Source organism: Branchiostoma floridae, chromosome 17, assembly GCF_000003815.2.
Source record: "Branchiostoma floridae strain S238N-H82 chromosome 17, Bfl_VNyyK, whole genome shotgun sequence".
NCBI classification, from domain to species: Eukaryota; Metazoa; Chordata; class Leptocardii; order Amphioxiformes; family Branchiostomatidae; genus Branchiostoma; species Branchiostoma floridae.
The window spans coordinates 11080942-11107204 of record NC_049995.1 but is presented as its reverse complement, the minus strand read 5'-3'; the positions used below and the strand labels follow the sequence as shown (position 1 = coordinate 11107204).

Below are 26263 nucleotides of genomic sequence, written 5' to 3'. Positions count from 1 at the left end.
CTTGTGTATGGTTTTAATCATATCATACCTCAAGTGTATCCAGCCTAATCCATTTTACATACATGTAGGCTAACTCCAAGAAAATCTTCTGGAGGCAAAATTGTTACTTTGGCCAAGACAGTGTCCATGGACCAAGTAGAAGTACAGTATATCCATGGACCCAAATAATATCTACAACACTAGGACACTTAGCTGAAAATGACAGATGATTCCATTTGACCAAGGATGTTATATACTATTAATGTCCTTGATTTGACCAAGGACGTTGATGTAACGTCCTTGATTTGACCAAGGCTTGATTTGACCAAATGGCAGGAACAGAAGAAGAAAAGGATGGAGAAGAAGTAAAAGTAATGGAGAAAGGCCCAGTTAGGCTTAGGTCCCATTTCCAAACCAGGCCCCGGCTGGAATGTTTGCAGAAACGAAAAATAAAAGTGTGTTTCAAGGAATATACACAGGTTATGCTCATGACTATTTTGTATTTTTTTATGTTATGTGTGTTTTGTTGCCTTTTGTATCATAGTTTTCTGAGCTGAGAGCTACCCGGTTTGGCCCCGGGTTGGGAATTGGGACCTAAGCCTAATCTGGGAACTAGGAGCTTTAGAAATATTACAATTCTGCCATTTTACATCTGCTTGCGGATAACATTTTACAATCACCAGACAAAAAAGCAGCTGCTAAGCACAGTCTTCCAGATTAATCCACCACCAAATGAGCAAACAAAGCATAATTAATTACTTAACGAGGAGGTGAGGAACAATAGGGGAGGATTCCATCCCCTCCCCTGCTCAACCCCATCCTTCACAATATGTCAGTTTTGTTTGGCTCATTTGTCAAAGCTGTCAGTCATCCCTAATCTGGGGCTCAAGTGGGTGATGATGAGCTCATACTTGTCTCTCCTCTGGGACTGGGAGAGTCCACTGCACAGAGAGGGGTGTGAAGTTATCAATTACATTTCAGTACTTTTCTGCTTTATTTGAGAACAGTGAGAGATTATATACTGTAAATACATTTTAGTTAGCGGGGATTCAATTTTAATTTAGCGTGAAAATGGAGTGTTCGCTGTGGTTTTGAGTCCACGGTAGCGCCATACACTAGTCATGTACTGTAATGAAAAAATGTTCGAGGTGGTTTAAAGTTCGTGGTGAAGTGGACTTGTGAAAACCACAAACTTTAAAACTACCGCGAATATTTCTGCATTTACAGTAGTGTCAAAACTCAAAAGGACATAGTTTTGAATTTTCAAATTATCATGAAAATGCGCCAAAAATAGTTACTCAAGCAACTGGATATGGTTTTGAAACGGTCAGACGTTTCGGAAAGAATCCACTTTCCTTCGTCAGTGACACTGAAGTGATCTGCAAGAAACAGGTCTTTTATACTCTAACTATGAATGAAGACAATTTCAGATGTCCAATAGGAAAGGTTACCAAAACTGGACCTTCAACAAAGCCCTCAAACCCTCGGACCACTCAAAGAAAACAGCCAATTGCAAACCATTGACCGACAGAAAGAAAGCCAACATTACCATCCCCTATGTTCAAGGAGTTTCGGAAAAACTCAGACGGATCTTCCAAAACTTCAACATCGCCACTAACTTCAAACCTCACTCAACCCTCCGACACAAACTGGTACATCCAAAAGACAAACCACAGAAAGGTACTAAGGCCAATGTAATCTACAGACTCAAATGCGAGGAACCTAACTGTAACAACACATACATTGGTGAGACTAGTCGTCCACTAAAAGCAAGATACCAAGAACATTGCAAACCGAAGGCCAACGGCAACTCTTCTGCTATTTTCAACCACCTACAACACAACCAAGGACATTCCTTCAACCTCCAATCTACCGACATCCTAGACCGTGAAGCCCGCTGGTTTGAACGGGGAGTTAGAGAGGCCATATATGAGAGAATATACAATCCCACCCTCAACAGAAAAGGGGGGCTACGCATGGAACTTTCCGGCACTTGGGACATAGCACTACCCCCCCCCAACAAAACTTTTAGCTCCTGTAACTAAAACAACAGGAGCTAATTGACTCATTTGCATTAACTGTCTTAGCCTTGATATCCTTTGAAATCCGAATTGTCTTCAGCTTGACTTTGGCTTAGCTTTGTTTTCTTTGGAATCCAAATTGTCTTCAGTCTGAATTGTCTTACAACCTTTCCTATTGGACATCTGAAATTGTCTTCATTCAAAGTTAGAGTATAAAAGACCTGTTTCTTGCAGATCACTTCAGTGTCACTGACGAAGGAAAGTGGATTCTTTCCGAAACGTCTGACCGTTTCAAAACCATATCCAGTTGCTTGAGTAACTATTTTTGGCGTATCTTATTACCTGGATGTCTAACCTACATCGACGTATCATGAAAATGGTTGAATGTTACATTCCTAAGGAAAGTATCGTGATTGTAATGTATGGGTTTAGCTATATAGTTAGCTTATCAAAATGAATAAGTTTTCTCAGTGAAGTGCTACTCTTATCTTTACAATGAGGAAATCTGCTGTTTTCTTATCATTAATATACAAAGTGCAATCTACAATGAAGTGCACTTGAATTGCCAGTCTAACAAAAGGTCAATGATGACTAAATTCATTCTCACTTTACTAGTGCTGATTAGCATGAAAAAGGGATTTGTTATTGCTCTGCATGTCAATAGGCAGTTCCTCTGCCGCTTCCCCAGATTTCCCCAGGAACAAATGATTATGGAAATGCACCCAAAATACCTGACAATACACCCCCTCTGGGGTCGTGAACTCAGTATGGAAATGCACAGTGTTGGGAGCAGCTATTGTCATACAGACTTCTCTTGCAGTCTACTCATGTGCACCGCTTCTACTAGGCAGCTGGTTGCGAAAATTCCACGACTTTTGCCCGATTTTGTTGCCAGATTTGATGCGGTAAGTTTATCACTCGGCGCCAATGTGTGTATGCTTTGTGAATGGATGTTAGGAGTCGTTTATAAAGTGTTTAGGAGTTCATTGTTGTGAGATGGGTGATGCAGAAGCCATTGTTGAAGATGTCAGTTTTGGTGTTCCGATTCTGGCTCAGCTTGGCAAAGGACATCTGAGCTTTTTCCAATTGTTTGTCAATGCCTAAAGTTGATTATGGAAGTTTGCCAAGATAGTTTAACACTAAGGTTGAATTTTGTAGTTTGTATGGATATTTTTTATGATTTGTTCACAATAAATTTGTCTGAGAAAGAAGGGGTAAAATTTCTACTTCTTTGTTACCCATTTTGGTTAGATTTGATGTTATTATGTCCCTTTTTAGCTCATAACTTGCACTTTGTATCCGCTTTCCTAGGAACCATATATTTGTGGAGTTCTGTATTTTCCCTCTGCTAGGCCGTAGATTCTAGCATGCCATCCATCCTCAATTGCTTTGTGTCTGCTTGTTTTAGCCCAACACTAGAACAGAATGTAGTTTTGAACCTCCTTGGTTGAAGGTACATTTGTAGTAGTTACTAAATTACTATGGCGACAAACCAATTCAATACCAAATTTTCAGAAAATGGAGGTCCATGAAGCATGCTGAGAGTTTGAAATAGAGGCTGTTATTTTGGTCATGGTGGTCTATCAATATCTGTACTATCAATTTATAGAAACCTTGGTTTGACGCAATGCACTGTCAATTGTCATTTCAGCAGACAGGGCTCTGAATGGAAGCTCATTGAATGGTCCCTTTTTAGATTAAAACAGGAGAGATCCATCTTTAAACATTTCTTTCATGGTAGTTCAGTGTTTTTCATTTGAGCCTGTGTGATGCTACCATCAAATATTCCAAACTAAAGCCTGGCTGGGTAGCTTTGGGAAGTTCTGAACACAAAACGTATAAAAAAATAATATATAAAATACAATAAAACACACAAAACATTAAAAAAACTAGGCGTGACTGTAATTTTGACTGTATATTCTTTGCAACCAGAACGACCGGATTATGATGATGATCACTTTTATGTATTGTCTTCTCAAACATCTGCGCTTGGCCAGTTTGGAAATGTGACTGTAGTATAAGCTAGAACTTAGTAGAAGCAACTTTCTTTGATCCATAACAACATAGCGTCAGTTGGCTCATCTTTATTTACATTTGTAGATTGAAACTGGGCAGTAGCCTGCAGCAATTGCCAAGGAACATAACTCAGTATTCTAAAGGTTAAACCGATGCCCCAGACTACTAAATTACCCTCAGGTAGCTACCTCTGGCCTTGGGACAACAATAAACTGTAAATATTAAAACTTTTGTTGTGTTTGTATTTTCATGTTTTTTTTCAGTATCTTCCTCCAATTCATGACACCACGAATATTTGTGGAAAAACTCAACTTTACCTTACCTACACTAAATTTGATTAGGACTTACCCCAAATCAAAAATTACCATCAGCCTTGTTCACGGAATGGACCCGTCTACTGTAGCTTCCGAACGTGATGTTGGAGACACGTGACTGTAGCAGAGGGTGGTAAATGCCAGATAACCTGTGATGAACTTTCATGCTAAGATACCACGAATATTATTTGTTTCAAGTGCAAAATTCGAAACACAGCAAACACCTCTTTTTCCTTTATACCATAGAGGGAAAGTAAGAGAATTTGCAGTATTTTGGGGCAGTTCTATAAATTTCTCATAGTATGAGATGCATGGTAGGTACGTTAGGTCTTGTAGGGTAAACGTTTTCTTGTCATAAAGCGTTTGGTTTAAAAGTAATGAAACACAGCTGTGTGCAAGAAGGGGGAGGGGGTGGGTTCTGTGGTACAATGTCCTTAAATGTTTCTTATCATGGCTGATTGTACTGGAGTCTACTTATAACTGTCCCTTTCCCCTCATATGCCCCCAGCAGCACTAGTATCCTGACCATAGAACTCTAAACAGTGCTCAAAATACCCACTTGCAAATGCAACAACATTTTGGTTGGTGCAATTAATCCCAGTAAACAATTGCCTATTGCGACCATACAGTGGCCGTAATCATAGTTTGCGGGGGATTTGGATTTCCCGACAGGGTCATTTTGACATTTAATAGCGGAAGGTACGTGTTTCTTGAACTTTAGAGTTCAAGTGTTTGTCGGCGAATTTACCAACATTGTGCATGGCAATATCCATCATTTTCGGTAGATTTGACTTTGGCAATGTTAGATCTACTTGGTGAGAAAGATTAGTGGGTACTGCAAACATGTGTCAATTGATTAACATTTTCTCTACAGAGGCCACCTGTCTTGAGTGACCACATTTCTCCAGTCCCTTGAGTGGCCACTATAGACAGGTTTGACTGTAGTTACTTGTAACTGGAAAAAAAGGTAACGAATGAGTAGCTGATTTGAAGAAAGTAATAACTTAGTGGGGCAACCTGAAATATTGATGGCGCAACCTCGCTTTTGACTCAGGTTTCCGCCTAGACAACCTGGCTGAAAAAAGGATTTCGAGCACTGCCAATCCCTGCAAGGCACATACTTTCATAGGTTACAAAAGATCGCAGCATGTTTTGCAAATGATCTTTTAATAGTGCGGGAGAACACAGCAGCATTAAGTGCTAAATGGTTTGGAAGGGAGACATACTTGGTAAGTCAAAGGGGCAGACTGTGGTGTTCTGTTCAAGTCGCCTGGAATGAATCTCTAATTGGAGACTGCATATTTCGGAGGGATGACACAATAGCCAATAGGAGGTTACGTGCAACCACTTGTGGTATGTATGATTCAAGTTTGGAACCAAGGCGCTTGCTTTTTTTGGGGGGGGGGGGGCGGGTGGAAGTCACTTTTCGACTTGTCTGTCAGTCTGTCAATGTGTCTGTTTGTCCATTTTTTAGGTTGCACCAGTGTGCCTAATCCGAAAAAATGAACTTCAAGCCCTGCTATGTATATCGGAAAAAGGTTACTGATGTCGTAGAAATGTCAAGGTCAATTCCAAGGACGAAGAAAGGTACGAAAGAACAAAATGAAGAATCTATTGTTCGGTATACCCAAGGACGTCCTCCTTTTCAATCTCCTTGGTATAACATACTCAGATTTTATTATGAAGGCAACTTTTTTTTTTAAATTGCATTCTTGCATTAGTTTTGGGTTCCCAGAGGATGTCATCCATATAATCAAACTAAGAATTTAAGATAATTGATAATCTGAAAAAAAGTACTTCATATCTTGAGTCCTACAGAAGTTTGTAGACCACCCCTACTTTCAAATGGACTCATCTCAAATGTAAAAGTGACTCTAGTACAAAAACATGGAGAAAAGGAATTTTGCGGAACAGTTGCCAACTTGACCTGTGCGTCCTGCCAACTGTTGCTCAGGCCAGTTGTATATATTGAACAGTTGGACTGCACATGTGGAGGATGTCACAGCACTGTGTGCTCACTCTAGTTCCCTAGAACTGTCATACTGGTCATACATCAAATCAGTTTCCAGATAGAATCCCAGATAGAGAAAAGAGGAATTGAGGGCAGCTCACTGCTGATTCTAGTTTCCAGAGAACTGTCAAGTCAGTTTCCGGATAGAGTCCCGCAAGAAAGACTTGGAGTTGAAAGAAGGACAGATTGCAAGCATACAGATTCTGACTTGTATGAGGGTGATTGTCATCTCAGTTTCTAAGTTATCCATTGCAATGTGGTGAAAAGGTTAGATTTATCCTATTGTGTAGACTGACGAATGTTTTTTACATCTGGGAAGGAGGGTCACCTGACAGTATTGTAGTTGGTCTTGTGCGTATGTTTGCTGGAATGGCAGCTATACCAGGAATTCACAATCCCCTTGCTGCAATTGTATGTAGTTTGGCATGTCATCTGCTATTGTGTGAGAGATTTTTGTACACTGTAGCAGGTTTTATAGGTAAAAATTGCAACACACCAAGTTTGCACTGAACAATACAGGCTGCATAGCTAGACAGATTTATTTGATCCACTTACCCCGGGAAGGACCTCTAATTTTTTCAGTAAGTGTGGTGGGTTCTTTTGCGTACAAGAGGTGTGGATTTAATCAAATACGGTCCTATCTAATGGAAGCTAGGTACTTGTTTTCACCTGAGTGAAGTGAGGAAATTTGTGATAAGTGCCGTTCCCAAGGGCACAAAAATTATGTAAGACTTAAAGAGTATATCAGACTCAAACCTAGGATCTCTGAGATCCTAGGTTTGAGTCTGTGCTTTGAGCCAAACGCTTTGAAACCCCACCACACTGGATACGGTACCACTACTCTAGCACAGTCTGTTGTAAAAAGTTGCTGTGGGACTGTGGTGAGATGGATAAACATGTGTCTCACCAAGCCTCTACCCGGGGCACAGAAACAAGGTGTTTACAGTCGGCACAGACATGTGTTTGTGTCTCTTGGACCAAGATGGAACAAATTTGTCTTGACCATGTCGGGATAGGTCAGGGGCAGGGCTAGAGCACAGCCCAGTTCTTAGGGTTGTTGTCATCACCCCTTCTTCTCATCTGGCACATATGGTTGGTCCTATCCGTTCCCATTCAAATTTTAACTGTTGGAGAATGTTGCAACTTCCATAACAACATTTGAGATGAAGTCAAAAGTCAGCCCCAAGGGAATATTATCTTGTCGAAGTTGTTGTTCGTTGTTAATATCTGAATATAATGAATCATTCTGGAAAAAGTCTCCAATGTTTCTCTGGCATTGAATTTGTAATGTTTTTTTGATATTTTGTAAATCTCTAGTCATAACTGTACATAACAAGGATTTTGTTGGGGGGGGGGGCATGTTCTTTTGAAGAATATTTGGACTCGTGAGCACCCTTGGGAAACCACCAGTACTGAAAATCTACTGTTAAGTACTGGCTGACTACTGTTTAGTACTGAAAAATCTACTGTCTATCTACTGAATAGTAACTATCTAGTACTGTCAATATCTACTAATTATTCACACTTTATGCAAATTTCCAGTACTGACGTAGTAGAAAAACAGTAAATACTCAGTGGAAAATCAGTAAATAATCAGTAGATACTTATTGGGGAAACAGTAGATGACTACTAAATATCTACTGACACACAGTAGATGACTACTAAATATCTACTGACACACAGTAGATGACTACTAAATATCTACTGACACACAGTGGATGACTACTAAATATCTACTGACACATAGTAGATGACTACTAAATATCTACTGACACACAGTAGATAACTACTAAATATCCACTGACACATAGTAAATATCTACTGACACTGACTACGAAATATCTACTGACACACAGTAAATCCAAGAATTGTAAACAATATGACCCTCAAGCATTCATGGAGAACACAGAACATGTGCATTAGTACTCAGCACAAAAGCAGAAAATGGACATTAGCAGTAATTACATCATTTAACTTAAGAAGTAATTTCTTATCAAGTGTTACATGTATGCACATTGATAAGATACTAAGTATAATGTTCAAATAATCCATGCTTGATACAATATCAAATTGACTTTGGCTTAGAGAATGGGGGGTAAACAGTCAGTCAATCATTTTACTCTCTCTGATACATGGTGTTGCATTTACTATTCACATTTAACTTACCGTTTCACTCAGTATGCTGTGCCTTGTTCAATGTATAAATTTGTCTAAATAACAGTTACAGTATATGAACAACGAAGGTCATTCTGGGGGGAGGGGGGCAGAAGTGGACTCATAAATTGTTGCAGCCTGTAATTGGACAATGATACATGTATTATAAATTTGTTGAAACAATCAATGTCTGATTCAATTAACACTGGCTGGGGAGGGGGTATAAACTTTGAACTGGTGAAACAGAACCTGGGCACCAAACAGGTGCAGAAGCTCAGCCTGTCACGTCCAACAATTCTCACCAACCTGGAGACACTCTCTGCAACAACCTGCTCAAGGTCAGGCAATTTGCATGGGGGAGGGGGGCAGAAGTGGACTCATTGTTACAGTATATGGACTTCAAGGTCATTCTGGGGGGAGGGGGGCAGAAGTGGACTCATTGTTACTGTGTATGAACTTCAAGGTCACTCTGAGGGGAGGGGGTGGGTGGGCAGAAGTAGTTTCATTGTTACAGTATATGTTACATGTCATGTATCAATTTGTCCAAACAATCATTAATTAATGTCTGATGTCAATTGACACTGGCTGGGGGGGGGGGGGATATTAAACTTTGAAATAACTTACTTTTTTGGTAAATTTTCCTACCTTTATGTTTTGCTATAATCTTCACAGCATCTCCTTTTCATTTTTACCATAATCTTCATTACCATTAACTTCAAAACTGTCTTGGAGTTTTTATAGATAAAGTTTACACACAGAGAGACAAGCAGACATCTTACCCTGGCTGGCTCCATCTCCAAAATGGAGCCAAAATGCAACTGACATTTGAAGTACAAATGGACCAATCACAGATTGACAATTTAAAGACTGTGATTGGTCAAAAGATATCAGTAGATGTCCAGTAGTGATCTGATTGGTCGATAACTCAGTAGATGGCCAGTAGTTGAACAGTAGATGTCAGTAGTGATCTGATTGGTCAAACTATTCAGTAGATGGCAAGTAGTAGAACAGTAGAATTTTAGTACTGTTCTGACAGTAAAAGAACAGTAGATATAGGCGTAGTACTTGTCAGTAGTGGTTCAGTAGGACAGTAGAAGTCGATTTACTGAAAATCTACTAGAATTCTACTGTTAGTAGTCAATCAGTACTTAACAGTAGAGTTTCAGTACTGATGGTTTGCCAAGGGCGACTGTAGGTCTGGAATTTGTAGGGGGACCCAGACAGTCAACTTTCTGAAATTTGCATTTTATTCACTTTTTAACGGATTTCAAAATAAAGATTCAGACTTTTAATAAGAGCACTGTCAAGACAGGATTCATTCTTTTGGAACCTCGGAGCAGCTTGTTAGCTGAACTTACGGTTTTGATATCTTCGGTTTTGATATCTTATGTTCTGGACTTGCTATGGTGATGATTCTTGACTTGTCAATAGTTATTGGAATATAGAGTAAGCGGTAACTTTTGATGTCCTAGCAGCTTTTTTCGAACTGCAGAATTTGTTTCAATCTGTCTGCAAAGTAGAATCTGTATGTTCTAAAGTTGGAAGCAAGCTGCTATAGGAAAACTTAGTGGAATAGTGTCCGTCGACTCCTGGGAGATTAGTAGAGAAGCTGGTTTGCGGATCAGAGCACATTTAGAAGTACTAAGCAAACTGTCCCTTCCTGCAAGGTCAGTGCTGTGCGCTGGCAGAATACATTCTCATCCAGCCATCCCGGAAATGTCCACAGCTGCTTTTCAGAGCCCGAAAGTCAACTTTCTGGTCAGATGCTTGGTCGTGGTACAAAAGGACGTAATAAAATCAGAGGGTTGGGAGGAGAGCTTCGTCCTAACCATAGTCACTCCTTAAAAGTGCCATATGAAGTTTGTTTTGGTCTGCCAGTGCAGAAATTTTCTTTAAAAACTGGAAAGGCAAAATTTTGCAAAAATGCGGAATTTTGTCAAGCCTTTTGTCAAGCCACTCTGACACAATCATGTGACAGTACAGAATGCTGATTGGCTACAGGCATAAGAAGGAGAACAAAGACAAAAACACACCAGCAAAAGCAAATTTATGTTTTTGGCTACCGGGTTTGTAGATGATATATGTTCTTCTGGTGAAAACTCTTGTTCAAGTTGTTGGTCTTTCAGCATCATGTCTCTGAATATTGCTGAAAATGAAACTAGTATTAGGCAAGGCCTTGTCTGTAGTTTGTCAACTTTGTAAAATTATTGCTGAGCACAGCTATTTGTGCATTAGGTATAAACTAAGATAATTTTCCTTTAATTGCTTTCTAATATCTAATGATGGGGTGGTTGACCAAAATATTGTTATTGAGACTTTCTAGATCTGTTTATTTTTCAAACATCACCAGTCAACTACTTTTGTCCAAAAGACTGTTAAATAGCCTTTTTCACACCAAAAGGCCTATTGTCTGATTGGCTTAGGGCTATTGTTGATCTAATCTGGGATAACACCTCGCATAAGTGGTGGGATAACTATACAATAGCCACGGGTGTTTATTTTGTCCAGCATAATTGGGTCAAACCACTTCTGTCTTGGTTGACGTACAACCAAATCTTTGCGGCGGAATGTCTCTCTCTTTTTCATAACTATTATTGCGCCTCTCAAGCATTGTCTGGGCAAACATAGTTCAGGTGTAAGGAATATATACAGCGGACTGAACCGTTTTTGCCGCTAGTAATCGTATCCGTAACTCGGCACCGAAAGGAGAAATTCACCCATGTTTAAATGGTACATTCCTAAGGGGGGAACACTCCTGAACTATGCGGATTATTGACTTTACAACCACATTCGCGGTTGGAAGCGATGACGTAATGGTAGCGGAGGAAAGGTGAGCATGTCCGGTGGTAGCACGGCGTGGGTTGATGATTAATACGGGGGTCAGATAGACAGGATTTAACCACTTCCGTTTGTTCTGCTTAACTCCGTACATTTACTACTGTCGTATCGAGGTGAGACTTGCACAAGTGGGGTGTTTGGGAGTGTTGTTTGAGGAGGGCTCGGCTGATACTAGGAAACGTGGTTCAGTGCTATAGCACACTCCAGGTATGTATGTAGACGGTTATGATCTTGGGTTTTGCAGCTTGTTGTTTCACAAAGTACATGTATAGTGTTAAACCAGCACAACGTAGACTATGCTTCTGTTGTAGGTAAACAAGTGCTTGAAGTTGAGGTAATTTTTTTTCTGTGGTGTTACACGTAATTGCAGTCTTTGATACTAGGGACCTTTCTGGATTTGTTATTAAAAGAGGAATCTGAACAGTTCAACTTAAAAAAAAATGAGAAAGCAGTTTTTGTATCAGAGATTTAGGTAAGGTATTGTTGTGGTGTTATATGTAATTGAAGGTGTTTGATACATTTTGTACCAGAAATCTTTCAGGATTAATGATCAAGGAATCTATACTTATGTAGTTATGAGAAAGCAGTTTTTGTATCAGAGATTTAGGTAATGTATTTTTGTGGTGTTACATGTAATTGAAGGTCTTTGATATTAGAAAGCTTTTTGGAATTGTTGTTGAAAGAGGAATCCAAACTTATGAGAAAGCTGTTTTTGTATCTGAAAAAGGTATATTTGTGGTGTTACATGTAATTGAAGGTCTTTGATACGAGAAAGCTTTCTGGATTTGTTATTGAAAGAGGACCTACCAGTGAGTCCTAGACAATTATGTCTCAATTTCATACACAAAATTGTAGATATCTTTATCAGAATGTTGTTGTTGAAGCGTTTTTTTCTAAACAAGTGACAATTTTGTGTGGTGCCATTTCAGAAAAATGTGCGTTCATGCCATAGTAAATGTTTCTATGTTTGATTGCATTCAGAAGGTACCATTCACTTTAGACTGGTTAAACATAATCCCCAAGCAGATCAACGGTGGCGTAATATAGTATCAAACCCTCCATTTAACTCCCTTTGGCCAGCTATACTCCTTGGCCAGCTTTGATACTATCTTATGGCACCGTAGGATCTGCTTGGAGATTAGGTTAAACCTTCGTACAACTGGTTGCAATAATGTTGTCATTTCAAAGTATCAACTTTCATTTCTGTTCATTTCTAATCATGCATAGGTAGGAACTCATGATGCAAGCGAACGATTGATTGATTGATTGATAGGTAGGAACCATGTGATTTTGAGTCAGTATAGTCAAAACTGCAGAAGAAGACCACTCAAGAGACTGATAAATCTGGTCTATGTGGATAGGTGGTCACTATAGACAGGTTTCTTAATGCTTGAGTCAATGATTGGAAAATTGATCTAGAGACCAGCAATGGCCAGCTGATCCTTATGTAGAGGTGGTCACTTGGACAGGTTTAACTTGACTGTAATTTTATAGTTTTGACTGCACTCCAAAAAGCCAGTCAACCAGAAACCAAGTTGTTTCACCTTCAAACAACAGGTAGCAAACACTAGTTACAGCGGAATGCAGGTGCGACCAAAGTGTATTCTCTGTAGGTGCCTATAGCGACATAATAAAACACGGTAGCTGACACCAAATATTCCTGTTACATAACTTATTGTCAGGCGTTCTGAGGTATCTTGGCAACACGAGGTCAAACAAGTTAGTAAGTCTTGTTGAAGGCGTCAGAAGCCTGCTTAGATGTCCGATGTGGCAGTTCTTTAGTCTATGGTAGCCTGATTGAATCATGCTTATAGTGGCACGACTGCCCCTTTAGTGGGGAGGAGCAAGTTATAGACTCAAACAGCGGAGTTTGCGTTATGCAGACAAGGGCTATGGCTAATCAGACCAATTCACCCACACAAGTTTTGGTCAACTTGTTTAAAGTACAGTACAGTAGTATGTTAGAAATAAACGTTTACAGTGTTACAGAATTTGCGAGAAGTCACTGCATTTAGAAAAACGCTGAAAATTTTAAGATTTAGTAACTGCCGTTCCTTAGTATTAAGGAGGGGACGGGGAACAAAGACGATAAACTGAATAATGGGTGTGAGTGAGGCATCTCCATACTTAACGGCTTTCTTTATTACCAGGTGTAACAGAAGAAAGAATTGGACTAATCAGATTATGAACTTCAAAGCTTTTGCAATTAATCTCGGCGCCAAGGAATATTTTTCAAGCTGCTCTACTTTAAAAGGGGATGCAGAACAAAAAGGAGAAAGACAAATCCGCTAAAAAATGCTTTTCACATCCCAATTTCAATTGAAACTCGAAGATGAATCTACGACTTAACGATAACTGCGCCGCCGCACTTTGACTTTGAGGCCATATTTCTGCCGTCAAGTGGCGCAATGTCTATTTGCCGATTGGGCGTTGAGCATAGTTTACATTCCTACCTGAGAGGCCATGAAAAGGCTCATTGGTAAAAAGGCATCTGTATTGTTATGTATTACAGCTTATTACACTCCAGCTAAGGGTTTAGAGTGTTGAAGGAGCTATTTCCAGCGGCATAATATTCCGAGAGTGTTTGTCTAGTAGCTGTTTAGCTGTTAGAGGTATTGGTTTGTGGTGTGTTTAAGGATTAGGTTTGACGATGTTGGTAATCTTTTCATCAAAGCGGCTTCTGGTTATGACAATCGAGCACCTGCGAACTGACGTCATGTTCTCTGAGGATTTGGTCAGCCATAATTGTGATTGTGGGCTTTATAATGTTAGAGATAAACCTGTACAAATGACCACCTGGCCAATGTGACTACTTTTTGGTGGATGCTTAGGTATCTTTTCCCTTTGACACATAAAGAATCCTGTCTATAATGACCACCTGTCCACACAGACGGAATCGGTCCCCTGAGTGGTCTTCTTGGGCAGTTTGGACTGTATTGTATGCAATATGCAGTTGCTGAAATCAACCTCCTTGCTGAAATTGAACCCTGGGTGTATACGTTAACTGTACTTCTGTTGTGGTTCCGCTTTCTTCTATGTATCATTCCTGGAAGCCCCATAGGAAGACTTCCTGTTTGTCTTGTCTTTTGAAAACATTTATAGTGTACTGGTATCAGTGATACAGATCTATAGCTTCTGTTATGCAGTTTCATAGCTTTATGATTGCTTCCCTTACTCAGTTACTGAGTTACTCAGTTCCTGTCTGTTTTGCAGTTCCTTAGCCTGATAGCTTCCCTCACTGATTTGTTTTTACGAGCCCTGCGATTTTGTCTGTGTCAGCAGTTGAAGTGGAATGATTTAATAGAGGTCAAGAGGTCACTGTGTTGATTAGACTCTGTAACCGACTAGGCCATGCTAGGAAAGGAACACAATTTTACCTTTGCTTCAGTATTTACTAAGAAGAAGAAGAAGAAGAAGAGTGATTGTCGAAATGTCTGGAAATAATCTTTTTACCCAGATTGAATTGTATTTTCATATTGTCTACCTGGATGTCTAACCTTCATAAACGTAAGAAGAATGTTGTCCTTGTTTTATGTCTATTATTACACTAGACGTAGTCTCTTGGTGCTGGGTAACACATGGTACAGTATGGAGTCAATTGTCTCTCTTGGTATTGTGCTTGAGAGTTGCTGGAAGTGTTTCTAGGAGAGTACATACTTCGATTCTGTGTGTATACTCTCAATGTACCGGGAGAGGCCATGTACATCTGTTTGTTGTTGATTCCCTCTGAAAGGTCGCCAAGAAATTTCAAAATCTACAGTTCAATGAAAAATTTGCCTATGATATATTAGACTAGTGAAAAGTGCAGAGTTGTGCACTTTTGGCTATTAGATTAGAAATGCCTGAACAGTGTAGTCAAGAAACGGTAGAGTAGACAATATTATCAAGCAGAGTTGACCTGTCCAGCAAGTCTATAAAACAGTGCCTGTTTATTGGTGGTTGATTACATGCTGTAAACGGTGCTCTCTGATCTGCCAAGTGGTGTTAAGTGGCGTTCCTCACACCTCGTAAATCAAACACTTAAGATTACGGTTGGGAAAACGATAGATGATGTCATGTGCTGTTGTGTTGCTTGGTTTCCCATGGGCTCTAGTCTCCAAGCAGATGTTGGGGTGAATGATTGTAAACTGACAGCTGCCAACCCCAACATTAGCTCAGTGAAGGGCACAACTGTAAATACATTAATTTTGCGGGGATTGAATTTTGAGAGAAAAGTGTTCATGGTGGTTTTGAGTTCGTGATACTACGATAATTGTAGTTACATAATGTAATGGAAAAATGTTTGCGGTGGTTTTCTGTTCATGACAAAGAGACCTCGCAAAAACCGCGAACATAAAACCACCGCAAATATTTCTGCATTTACAGTATTTTTAAAAAATGGTGTTGCTGCCCATCTAAACATATTGTTTGAAGTACGTTTTGTAGCCAGGTTGTCAAGAGGGCAAACTCAACCAAAAGCTAGGTTGCCCATGTACATGCCACAGGTCGAAGGCCATAATTTTGAGCATTGCGAGTTAATTCTATACTATAGTCTACATTTTTATGTCGGGCCCAGATCTGGTGGTGCAACATTGGTTTTGATCCTAGCTGAGTCGCCTGTAACTATGAAAATATTTCTGACAGTTGCCAAACATTGTTGGCACGACGTAATGCTAACATAATGCATCAAGTACACACATGAGTATAGAGATCAGAAATATATCACTGCCATGAAAACAAATACAAAGGGAGCTTTAGATCATGCTAGAGAAGCTTTCAACATGACGTATTGCCAGACAGTCAGCAAATAGCCTGCCAGGAGGGCAGGAAGCAGATGGGCCTTCAAACTAACATCCTTGCAATATTGGCCCTCCATGCAGTACAGGTCCAATGTTGCCAGCATTGCTTGCCATAGGCATAGCTGATAATGTTGACTTACTCCTACAGTACAGTGACATATGTAATGCCTTCCCTGATGTCAAGTAACAACTTATAGCAAGTTTTCTGTTAACCATACAATGTATCTAATAAACGTGTCAATGGAATTCAGGATAACCTTCTCCTAGCACAGTGGTATAAGATTTCAATTTTGAAAAGTCAACCTGTGCTGTGATTGGTCCAAAGTTTGTCTTGGTATCCAATCAACTTCTTGGAACAAACTTGTTTAAAAGATTTGGAAAACTTTCAGTAGTTTATTTTATTCTGCAATATTTGACTCACAATGTTTATGAAGAAACAAAATAGATGAACAATGCACTTATTATAAGGCTTGTGACCAAGACATACTCTAGCATTGGTGTTCCATTTCTGAAAGAGAGCATACAGCTGTTGTTGAGTGCACACTATCTTACATAATGTCTCGTCCCACACATGAAGGAACAGTGGGGATGGAAGCAATTTTCCTCCTCAGTAGAGAGTGTCTGACCAATCTCAGTGTCTTAGGAGTCCATTACTGGTCTAATCCCTGGAAAATTGGGCAGACCAGTATTCTTTATGGGGAGGGGGGTGATTTGTGATTGATCTAGACACCTTACTGTACACAGTACACTCAAAGCTACTGTATGATGTACATACAAGTGGCCACGTCTACATGAGGACCAACAGCCCAGTGTGACATGTTTTTGGTGGTCCTCAGATTATTCTATCCACTGACATAAGCATTAGGAATCCTGTCTATAATGACCACATGTCCACATAGACCACATCTTATCTGTTTCCCAAGTGATCTTCTTGGGCAGATTTGACTGAACTTTCTCTGGAAAACAACTGTTGTCAGTCTGAACTTCTGAAGGGGTCAATTCTCCTCAGCATTATGGTTAGACTAACTGAATAGGTACTTAGGCCAGACGAAAAGTATAGCTAACATCAAAAAAGGAAAACTTCGATAGATCATGACTTTATTAACTCCATGGACCATGAACCTAAGGTTTTGTTTTTATTGTGTTTGTCCATATATATCTATAAAAAATTTAGTCTCAGATTGTGTAACGCAAACTCCACTGCACAGGGCTGTAACTGGTCCCTTTAGGGGGCCGGCGATTTTCGGTGGGCCGCTATAAGCACGATTTAATCAGGCTATAAAAATGTGAGAATCAGGAAATTTCTCTTAGGTGTGGCCTAAGAAAGTTGTTTGTTATGACAGTCCACGCACTTGGTTCACATGCCCCTTCCTTATCACAAAGGTCCATGATTCCTGACAGGTAGAGTCCACTCAAAGATAAGGAAGGTTGTTTTCCAGGGGCTGGACACATTCCTTTGGAAAGATGATCATGTTTTCACCAATAGGTCAAGATACAAAACAACTTTGTTCAGGGACAGTCCATTTTTGAAGATCTGAACCCAGGGACAGTTCATTTTAGAAATCTCAAGGGTGGATGGAAACCGATCCCCATTTACTGTATACTTTGAAACATTTGCTATGGTTTTATCATCCCGAAGAAAACAGGGGTTTTGTAGTCAGTTGGTGTGTTTGGTTGTTTGTTTTGGAGTGTGTCTGCAGCAAGAGTCAAGTACTATTGTTACAGTTCTGCAAGTTGGCATTTGAATGCCAGTCACCTACATGGAAATTGAGGTAATACATTAGTATAACTTTGAGCTCGCTTGTGCGTCTGAGAGCATGCAGCTTCAGCGTAATATCCCAAGAACGTTTTGAGCGATTGCATTTAATATTTTTTACATATATTCCTGGTGATCAATGCACCACAAGTTTATGACATGGGGAATATGCATTTGCAGTGGATTAGTATTCATTCTACTTCAGAATTGTGTCAACCACAAACTTAAAATGTAGTGTAAAGTTTCTTTCTCCTTCTACTGTAAGAATTAAGTCGCAGCAAAAATAGATGAATTTGCAGAACTATAGGCACAGTAAAATGTAAGAGGATAAAAAACAACAACTTCAAGTCGCCTTTTAAGGATGAACATGTATTTTGTTGATGAAAAATAGATGGTCAAATGTCTTTGGTATTAGATTGACAGCAAGGTATTTAGAGCCACATGTTCTGTTCATGGGATAAAAATGTGGATCCATCATATAGTAATTCAATATGGCAATGTTCCAGATCAAGTCATATATCAAGTTCAGTTGTAAGTCAGATGTTAGCTGTCAGGCCTTGTTTATACTCTAATCATTCAGAGATCATTTCCAGACTTTCAAATCCTATTTGAGGCATCAATTTTTCTGAAACAGTACGCTGTAAATGCGTTTGATTTGTTTTGCTAGGAATTTGTCTGTGAATGTTCATCCTACGACTGTTAGTCTTTCAAAACCAATAATATCTTGGGGCTATATTGACATCTTGTTTCAATCAACTACATGTAAGTTTCAATCTAGTCTGGTTATTTCTTGTCTCTTTCTTCAAGATAGAAAAGTTGATTGTGAAGAAAGAAATAAGCCAAGGGCAATAGATTCATGGCTAGGTCCTGCAAGAATTGAGCCTTTATAACAAGTAATTTTGCTTATTTGTTATGAAGTATATGTAGGTTGGTACTAGCAGGTATACTCTACTTATTGTTGTCAGTTTTCATTATTTTCCACTGTTTAATGTTTATTTTAATAGGTTTAACGTGCAAGGCACAGTTTATTTGGCTTGAGTGACATTGTTTAGGGTGTGTGGGGCCAGAGTACAGCACCATGGCTTAACTTCAACAGATAGATTAACCTTTGTAAGCCCTTGTTGAGGAGTGGTGGTAGGTTTCACAACAAAACTGGTGATTACTAAGGGTTAACTGTAATATGAAGATTGTTTTTTCAGTCGATTTAGAAGTTATTTGGACTATTTAGACAATAAGGCTATCAGTCAATAATAACAGTTTTACTGGTAGAATATACAGGAATTGCACTGCTCCCTCTGGCAGAACAAACAAGAACTGCACTGCTCCCCCTGGCAGGACATACAGAAATTGCAATGAGGAAAACATTTACAAACATACACATACACACAGAGTCACAGACACACAGACAGTCACACACACACACACAGATACATATACACAGACACATACCCACAGACACACAAATACTCTCACACACACACACACACTCAGATACATGGACACAGACACATACACTGTACCCACGGACACACACATACACAAACAAACACACACATGCACATACATAGACATGCATGCAGACACACAGCCAGAAAGACAAGCCAAAAACAATACTTCACTCCCTTGGGAGTAATGTCAGAAGGATTAGAAGTCCAAGTTCTGAAACATTTTTGGCCTTTCATCGCAGCTGGCAAAGTCACATTGTACAGAAGCTGGCACATCTGGAGTGAGTATACACTTCGGAACTGTTTGTCCCACAATAGTTCATGCAGGACATGACGAACTGCAGTAGTGATGCAGACTGTCACTTGGTACATGATGGTATGTGATGTCTGAATAGAGCCGACAAGTATGGTAGAGGTATCTCCATTAGATACAGTAGCTTGAAATGGCAGTTATATTTGAATTGTGCAGGGGTATGATGAGTCATTCTGTGTAATATGACTAGCTGCCATGGCCATGTGAAGCTGGTAATGTATGTTATGATGAAGGTTATAGCGATCCAGAATCAGAACAAGTGTGTCACTTGAAAAGTGTTGGGATTGAATTAAAAACGTCTAGACCTTTGTGGACTTATTTCCAGGGTATTTTCCACTTATGGTAGCTTTGAAGTACTACATGGAGTTACCTCCAACCCTTTTTTGTTTTTGTTTTATGAATGTACTGGTAATGCCCTTTAAGTTTTGATATTTGTCCAACCTCTCCTACATTTTGTTGCAATTGTCTTAAAGTTGTCAAATATGGCATCTGAATTATTTTACAAGCTTCACTGCTAAACTTGTTTAATGCAAAAATTTGTTGTTTGAAACATCTGAATAGGAAGACATTTTTGTTTGGTGTATTTATTTATTTGATACCACCAAAAAGTAAGGTGGAACCACAATATGAATTTTATTTGAAGTATTTATAAATGTCATAAAAATGAAATAATGTGCTAACATGTGCATCTCAATTTGAATTACATTTAGATTTTGTTATCCAGAATATTTGTGGTCTTGCCACAAAAATTCTACTTTGAGCACCTTTAAAATGAGAGATCTACTTTGAGCACCTTTAAAATTAGAGACTGTCGACAACAGGCCAGACATAGAGAAAAGGGTTCAGAGTTTTCAGACGGTTTCAGACAGGGAGCACACATCAGACCCCAGGACATGAGGGATGTTTCAGAAGTCTGGCATTGAACCTTTCCGTCCTGACAGCCAATGGGGTGACAGATGGTGCAGGGGTGGTCGGGGGACCTCCGCACGTGTGCCGCACATGGCGGGGACCCTGCCTCACTGTCACTACTGCTGGAAAACAGGCCGAGGGAGGGTGTTTGTGTTCAGGACAGGAAAGGATAAATTTTACCTGTGGGTTTCTTTAGAGATCAAGGTTGCTAAGTTATCCACTCCTAAGTTGCTTGACAGTAAATATTGTGACTTGTGACCCAGTAAAGAGAACAGATACAGTTGTGGAAGTAATGTTTTAAAGGAGGAAAACTTCAGGGAAGGTAATACTGGTAGGTATATTATTAATTATTAACCTACCGGCTGGCATAAAGGTACCCTAATCTTCCTCTGTCACTTAATGTCAGTTATGAAAAGTCATGTTACCATTGTAACGTTAACGTTTGTGGAGCTGAAGGAAGTTGAAAGTAGGATATAAGAGTTTTCTATTACACATTCAGTCCCACTTGCTTAAGTTTTGATGCCTTTCAGATATCTTCCTCCAAACTTCTGACTGTAGTGTTGCTTCATGACACTATGTTTAGCCTATATCCTATGTTCTACCCACCAGATGAAATAATTTTTAGTAGTAAAAAGTAATAAAAACACTAAGTCTACTCTGGAGTTTCACCCTGACTTCCTGCAATGAAATATGGTTGACCTCCAAAACATTTGCCTAGTGACAATTCGCTTTTTGACCAGCACTGTATCAGACTTTCAGAGAGAGAGCTATCAGTGTATCACCCCAAGTTGGAAAAGTTATTACCACAACAAAGGAAAAGTTATAGCTGTATGAAGGTTAGGCTAGAGATCATCGTCATCATATCGTTCCGTGCCAGTACTGCAGCCAGGCCACGGCCTTCTCGTTAGCTTCTAGTAGGTCCTGGTTGGAGATGTTGGGGCCTAATATATACACAGTCCTTCGTAATGTGTCCCATGGTTTGGGTTGGGTGGCCACAACGACACTCGCCAGAGATAAGACTGTTCTTAGTTTTACATGGCAAGGTCATTGTGATAAGTCATGGTTCATATCAGCCCAGGGTGTCTAAGGTTCCAGCTTCCCCAACCACAAGTATTTGGTCATGTGACCTAAAATCATCCTAAGGTCATATAGAGTTTAGTCTTTTATCGTTGAAGGTAGAGGAGATAGAAAATAATGAAGTAAGCTCATCAAACATACATAGTCTTGTTTGTTTATTCTGTCGATAGTTTAGTATAAAGGATATGAAAAAGGTAAACGTTGTTCTAGCCGATATGCAACCCTTTCCAGTAGGGTACAAGTTGGGTAGGCGACAACAGCTGTTATTCCAACTAATCCAAGCCCTTAGATCTATAGATCCAGAGGTAGGGTCACTAACACAGGACTACTCTTAGCCTCCGACGCAAATAGTTTTTTCATGGCTTTTTGCGCTTTCTCCGATAGCCTGATATTCTGCAATATGGCCAGGCTTGTTTGATTGCATAATCATAAAGCTCAACCATTTCAGAATACTGTAAATGCATTTAAGTTCGCGGGGATTTAATTTCGCGGTAGCGGGAAAAAGGACTTTTCGCGGTGGATTTAATTTCGCGGTAACACCATAGACTGAAGTCTAATACCATAATAGAAAAATATTCGCGGTGGTTTTAAGTTCGCGGTGAAGTGGTCACCGCGAAATCCGCGAACATTAATCCACCGCGAACATTTCTGCATTTACAGTATAGGAAAATGAGAAGCTAAGACTACACACGTTGTTGCCAGTATGTTACTGGTATACTCTGCTCTACACTCAATTTTCTTGCACTCTCAGGCTATCATGACTCTTTCTGGATCAAACAATGGATAGTGAGTGAGTGAGTGATGTTGTACATTGTAGGTATAAGTCTTTGCCTCCTTGATACTGGTATACTCTGTTCTACACTTTTCCTAAGACTCTCAGACTATCAATCCCCTCCTGATTGTTTTTACAAACTCTACATTGTAGGTACAAGTCTCAACTCTTTACAAACCTTGAACGTTTAGTTTACACTAAGCAAGAAAACTAAATGTCACACTACGTCCTCACAAATCTCCCGAACTTTTTCCCACGCCTGCGATAAAGTCTGCCTTCTCTCGGAGAGATCTTGGCTAATGCATCTTACGCGGCCGATATTTACGGTAAATCCTTCAGAAATGTGCGAAAAATGACCCACCCACCGCTGGGAAGGATCGGTTTTCTCCGCGTTTGTCGTGGCCGCTGTTTGATGATAAACCAGTTTGTCACTAAACCCCTTTCTACTCTTGTTGCCCCAACATAGCCCTTTCACCAGAGCAGGGAATACACTGCCAGGATGAACAAAATCCCCTACACTTACACCTTCATCAAAGTACATATGTAGACGTTCCCAGGAAAACATCTATTTTTTCAATAGGGCCATATTGATTCTATTATGCATGCGAATGGCATTTGTGCGCGCATAACTTTTTGTCATGTTTCCAAAAAAAATTTGACAATGCTGTAAATTGTATAAACTTTTAAGTAGCTGCAAAATGAGCAGATATGCACCGTGCATGTATATTTGAAAAAAGTATTGGAAAATGGATAATAGTGATTGAAAAATAGATAAATGTCTCTTTATTCAAACTTAAAGGTATGGAATTGTTAGTTGTTGATTCTAGAGATACTTTTAGAAAAAGATTACATTGTTCCCTGATAAAGTTACTTACATATTTTGACAGTGACAAATGATGTAAAATATATTATATAACAATTATTTGTTGACGTATACCTCAGTATACATAGCACTCTGCTAATATAACACTGAAGGTATGGCAATAGACAATGGTACAATGTGGGCTTTATCAGTCCCTATCTTTGTCCTAGCATGATCATGCATCCCAACGAGCAGATAGCTATGTGCGATACGTTTCACAGAAACTTTCCGAGAGGTCACGGGTCAGTATCGTCTATTGTGGCGGGTTTATTTACGTTTTGTCTCATCGCTTGTGGCAGTGCGTGGCGTCATGTGACTCCCTGTGAGTTCTGGAAGCCAGCCAGAGGATTGCTTCCCTCTCCCTACAGTGCGAAAGTTTAAGTTGTAAAGCCAGCCGGGCGGACTTGGAGACAAATGTGCCAAGATCCCGCGGTGTTTGCTTGCTGGTAAGGGATCAGAAGGTTTGTGAGGGCGGTCTTAAGATAGTTGTTACTCCCGCATGTTTGTCTGGTGCTGCAGTGCGTAGGGAGTACCAGCTAGAGGGTTTGGTTTGTCTCTCTCTTTGTATCTAGTGTAAGTGCTAAGCATTGCCTGTAACTGTGTATTACTAAGATATCTTAAGTTGGAAAGATCATTTTTGCACACTTGTCAGTCATTTGTACATCATTTTGCCATACTCGACAGTCATTTGTACATGGATGTGATTTTTTTTCCTGGAAATTTCTTCTAGTTTTGTGTGAATTTTCCCAAGCCCTCTATTCTATTACAGTTACTCTATCCTTGGTTGGTGCTGTGATACATAAATTACTCTCCAAGCACAATGTTTAAAACTGTCAGTTTCACAGGTTGCCTATTCTAGATATTTTTCTATTTGTCAAATTTGTCTTTGATGTTTTTGTGAAATCCCAATCTCATGTTCTCAGAAATGAAATTCAATGTTTCATATCCCTTGATCATTGACATCTAAATTGATTATATTGAAATTTCATTATTTTGCTTTACATTCTTTTCTCTTCAATAGCTCTGATGTTTTGTCTTCAATATCGTTGATGTTTTGTCTTCATATCGTTGATGTATCATGGAAGCTGTATTCTATTTGGTAGTTATCATAGTACAGTGCTCAACTTTCTTCTAACTCAAAGGTACAATGTATACATGGATCAAATTTTCAACGATCACTGTCGCCTTCTTCAGGATCAATACTGATGACCAATCTCTAATGTATTGTGCTACCAACTTGTAGTGAGTTAGTTGTATGTCAGGGCTCGAAATACCACCTGCATATGCAGGTTAGTGCAGGTAAAATAGGAGCTGTGCAGGTATTTCTGGTGTCTACCTGCACCTAACCTGTACTGGGTTTTATACAAATGTCCTATGATGTAGGTGTATCTGAATTGTTATTACCTGCATTGACTGTTAGTGTTACCACCTTTTAGGTATTAAAAAAATATAGCAATGGTTTCTTAACAATTTTAGTATGATCCATACTTCCTAAATTCAGAGTGGTGCAGGTGAAATTTGTCTGGTGCAGGTAATTTTCAATGTTTCAATGTGATTTACCAGCAGGTATGCAGAAAAAAGGATTTCAAGCCTTGTACATTTGTAGATCTATGTACTGTAAAGAATGCCAGATGGCATGTGTCAAGTTTAAAGGACAGTCTTATATTTAGGGTTGAACTCCTTATCTTTGCTCTGTCTACTACACTTCCACACATCAAGGTAAACTGTCTATGGGGGTTCCTGTGGAAATTGGTGGCGTTATTTCATTCCTCTTTACTTAATCGTCTGCTAGAAGATTATTTTTACCTTTGGCTAGAACTAGTAGAAGGTTATGTTGTCAGGTGCGTGTGTCTGTGTGTGTGTCTGTGAAAAAGAAAATGTGTCTTGATGTCTTGATATTTGGAATGTGGATAGGTCTTGAACCTTGGAGACTTAAAATGATTAGATTTTGGCCTGCTAGCACCTTTCTAAGGTAGTGCAATGGAACCTCTGATTTTGATATCTCGTATTCTGGATATGCTATGGTGGTCATGACTTTTTGTGCACTTAAAATACAAGGTCCCTCTTAACTGCATGTAACATTACTTGTGCGTACATGTGTATGGAATTGTAGTCTTGTATTTCATTTGTATGCATATAGAGGAGTATAGAGCGATTTCAAAGGAACTTGATTTTTAAGTTGAGGCATTTTTTTGACAGAACATGGAAACATATATAAAAAAATCTAGTTAAAAGCATTTTTGTCCATATTTTCAAATATACATATAGGTATAAACTAAAAAGAAGCAGTGGTACAACTTTCTCTATTCACTTGCGGTATGTAATTAAGGGTATATCCAACAATACGAAGGAAGTCAAGTCCATTTCCATAGCAACAAATCCATCGCCATAGCAACCCATCCGAGCGACAATTCCCCTCCCAAGGCCTTGAAGTTTACACAGTCTGGATCAGCTTTAAATATTCTAGTGTAGCCGGATCCAAGGACACTGTCAGAGGGACACGTGGAATTTACGCTGTTTGTTGTCGTTTGTTTTGTTTTCTTTTGGTGGTTCCGGAGTCAGGAATGCCTTTGTGCGTCAGTGTCTGGAGGATGTTTTGGTTGGCCGTTCCCCTTTGAAAGGGAAAGTTGTCGGAGAAGCAGCGCATGGCCTTGAGGAAGAGTCTGAGAATGTGTCCTGTGATTTGTACTTTTTGTGTTGTAAATACGCTGGTTAGTCTGACACGTCTTTTGAACTTCTCAACCGTTTGTTTGTTCAAGCCTTATGAAAACATGAATACTCTACATTTAGGGTTCTAGCCAGGATTTTATTTTAGCGTAATGGTAAGGGCAAAGCAACCAATCTGGGGATGGTGTGGAAGGGGGATCTTGGCTCTTCCACAGTGAGATTTTGAAAATGTAGAGTAAAAAGTTGGTATTGTAATTTGAAGGTCAGTTAGCAGTGGCATATCATAATTTTCCATAATTATGTGATTGACATTGTTCAACAAGTTAATGTTGGAAACATGTTCATATCCTT

General features: G+C 39.5%; 1 protein-coding gene across 10 annotated transcripts in view; it reads left to right on the top strand.

Moving 5' to 3' along the window:
• LOC118404011 (extracellular sulfatase Sulf-1-like) overlaps positions 1-26263 on the top strand; it is a 109195-nt gene that overhangs the window by 40306 nt on the left and 42626 nt on the right. Inside the window, exon 1 of one of the 10 annotated variants that reach the window (XM_035802921.1) lies at positions 2800-2905. The exons of 6 other annotated variants lie outside the window; for them this stretch is intronic. The gene's annotated coding sequence lies outside the window, so the exon portion shown is untranslated. Of the gene's footprint in view, positions 1-2799; positions 2906-11304; positions 11326-11517; positions 11541-23669; positions 23692-26263 lie in introns of those variants that run through there. 3 more of the 10 variants (XM_035802923.1, XM_035802924.1, XM_035802922.1) reach the window with 3 other exon arrangements.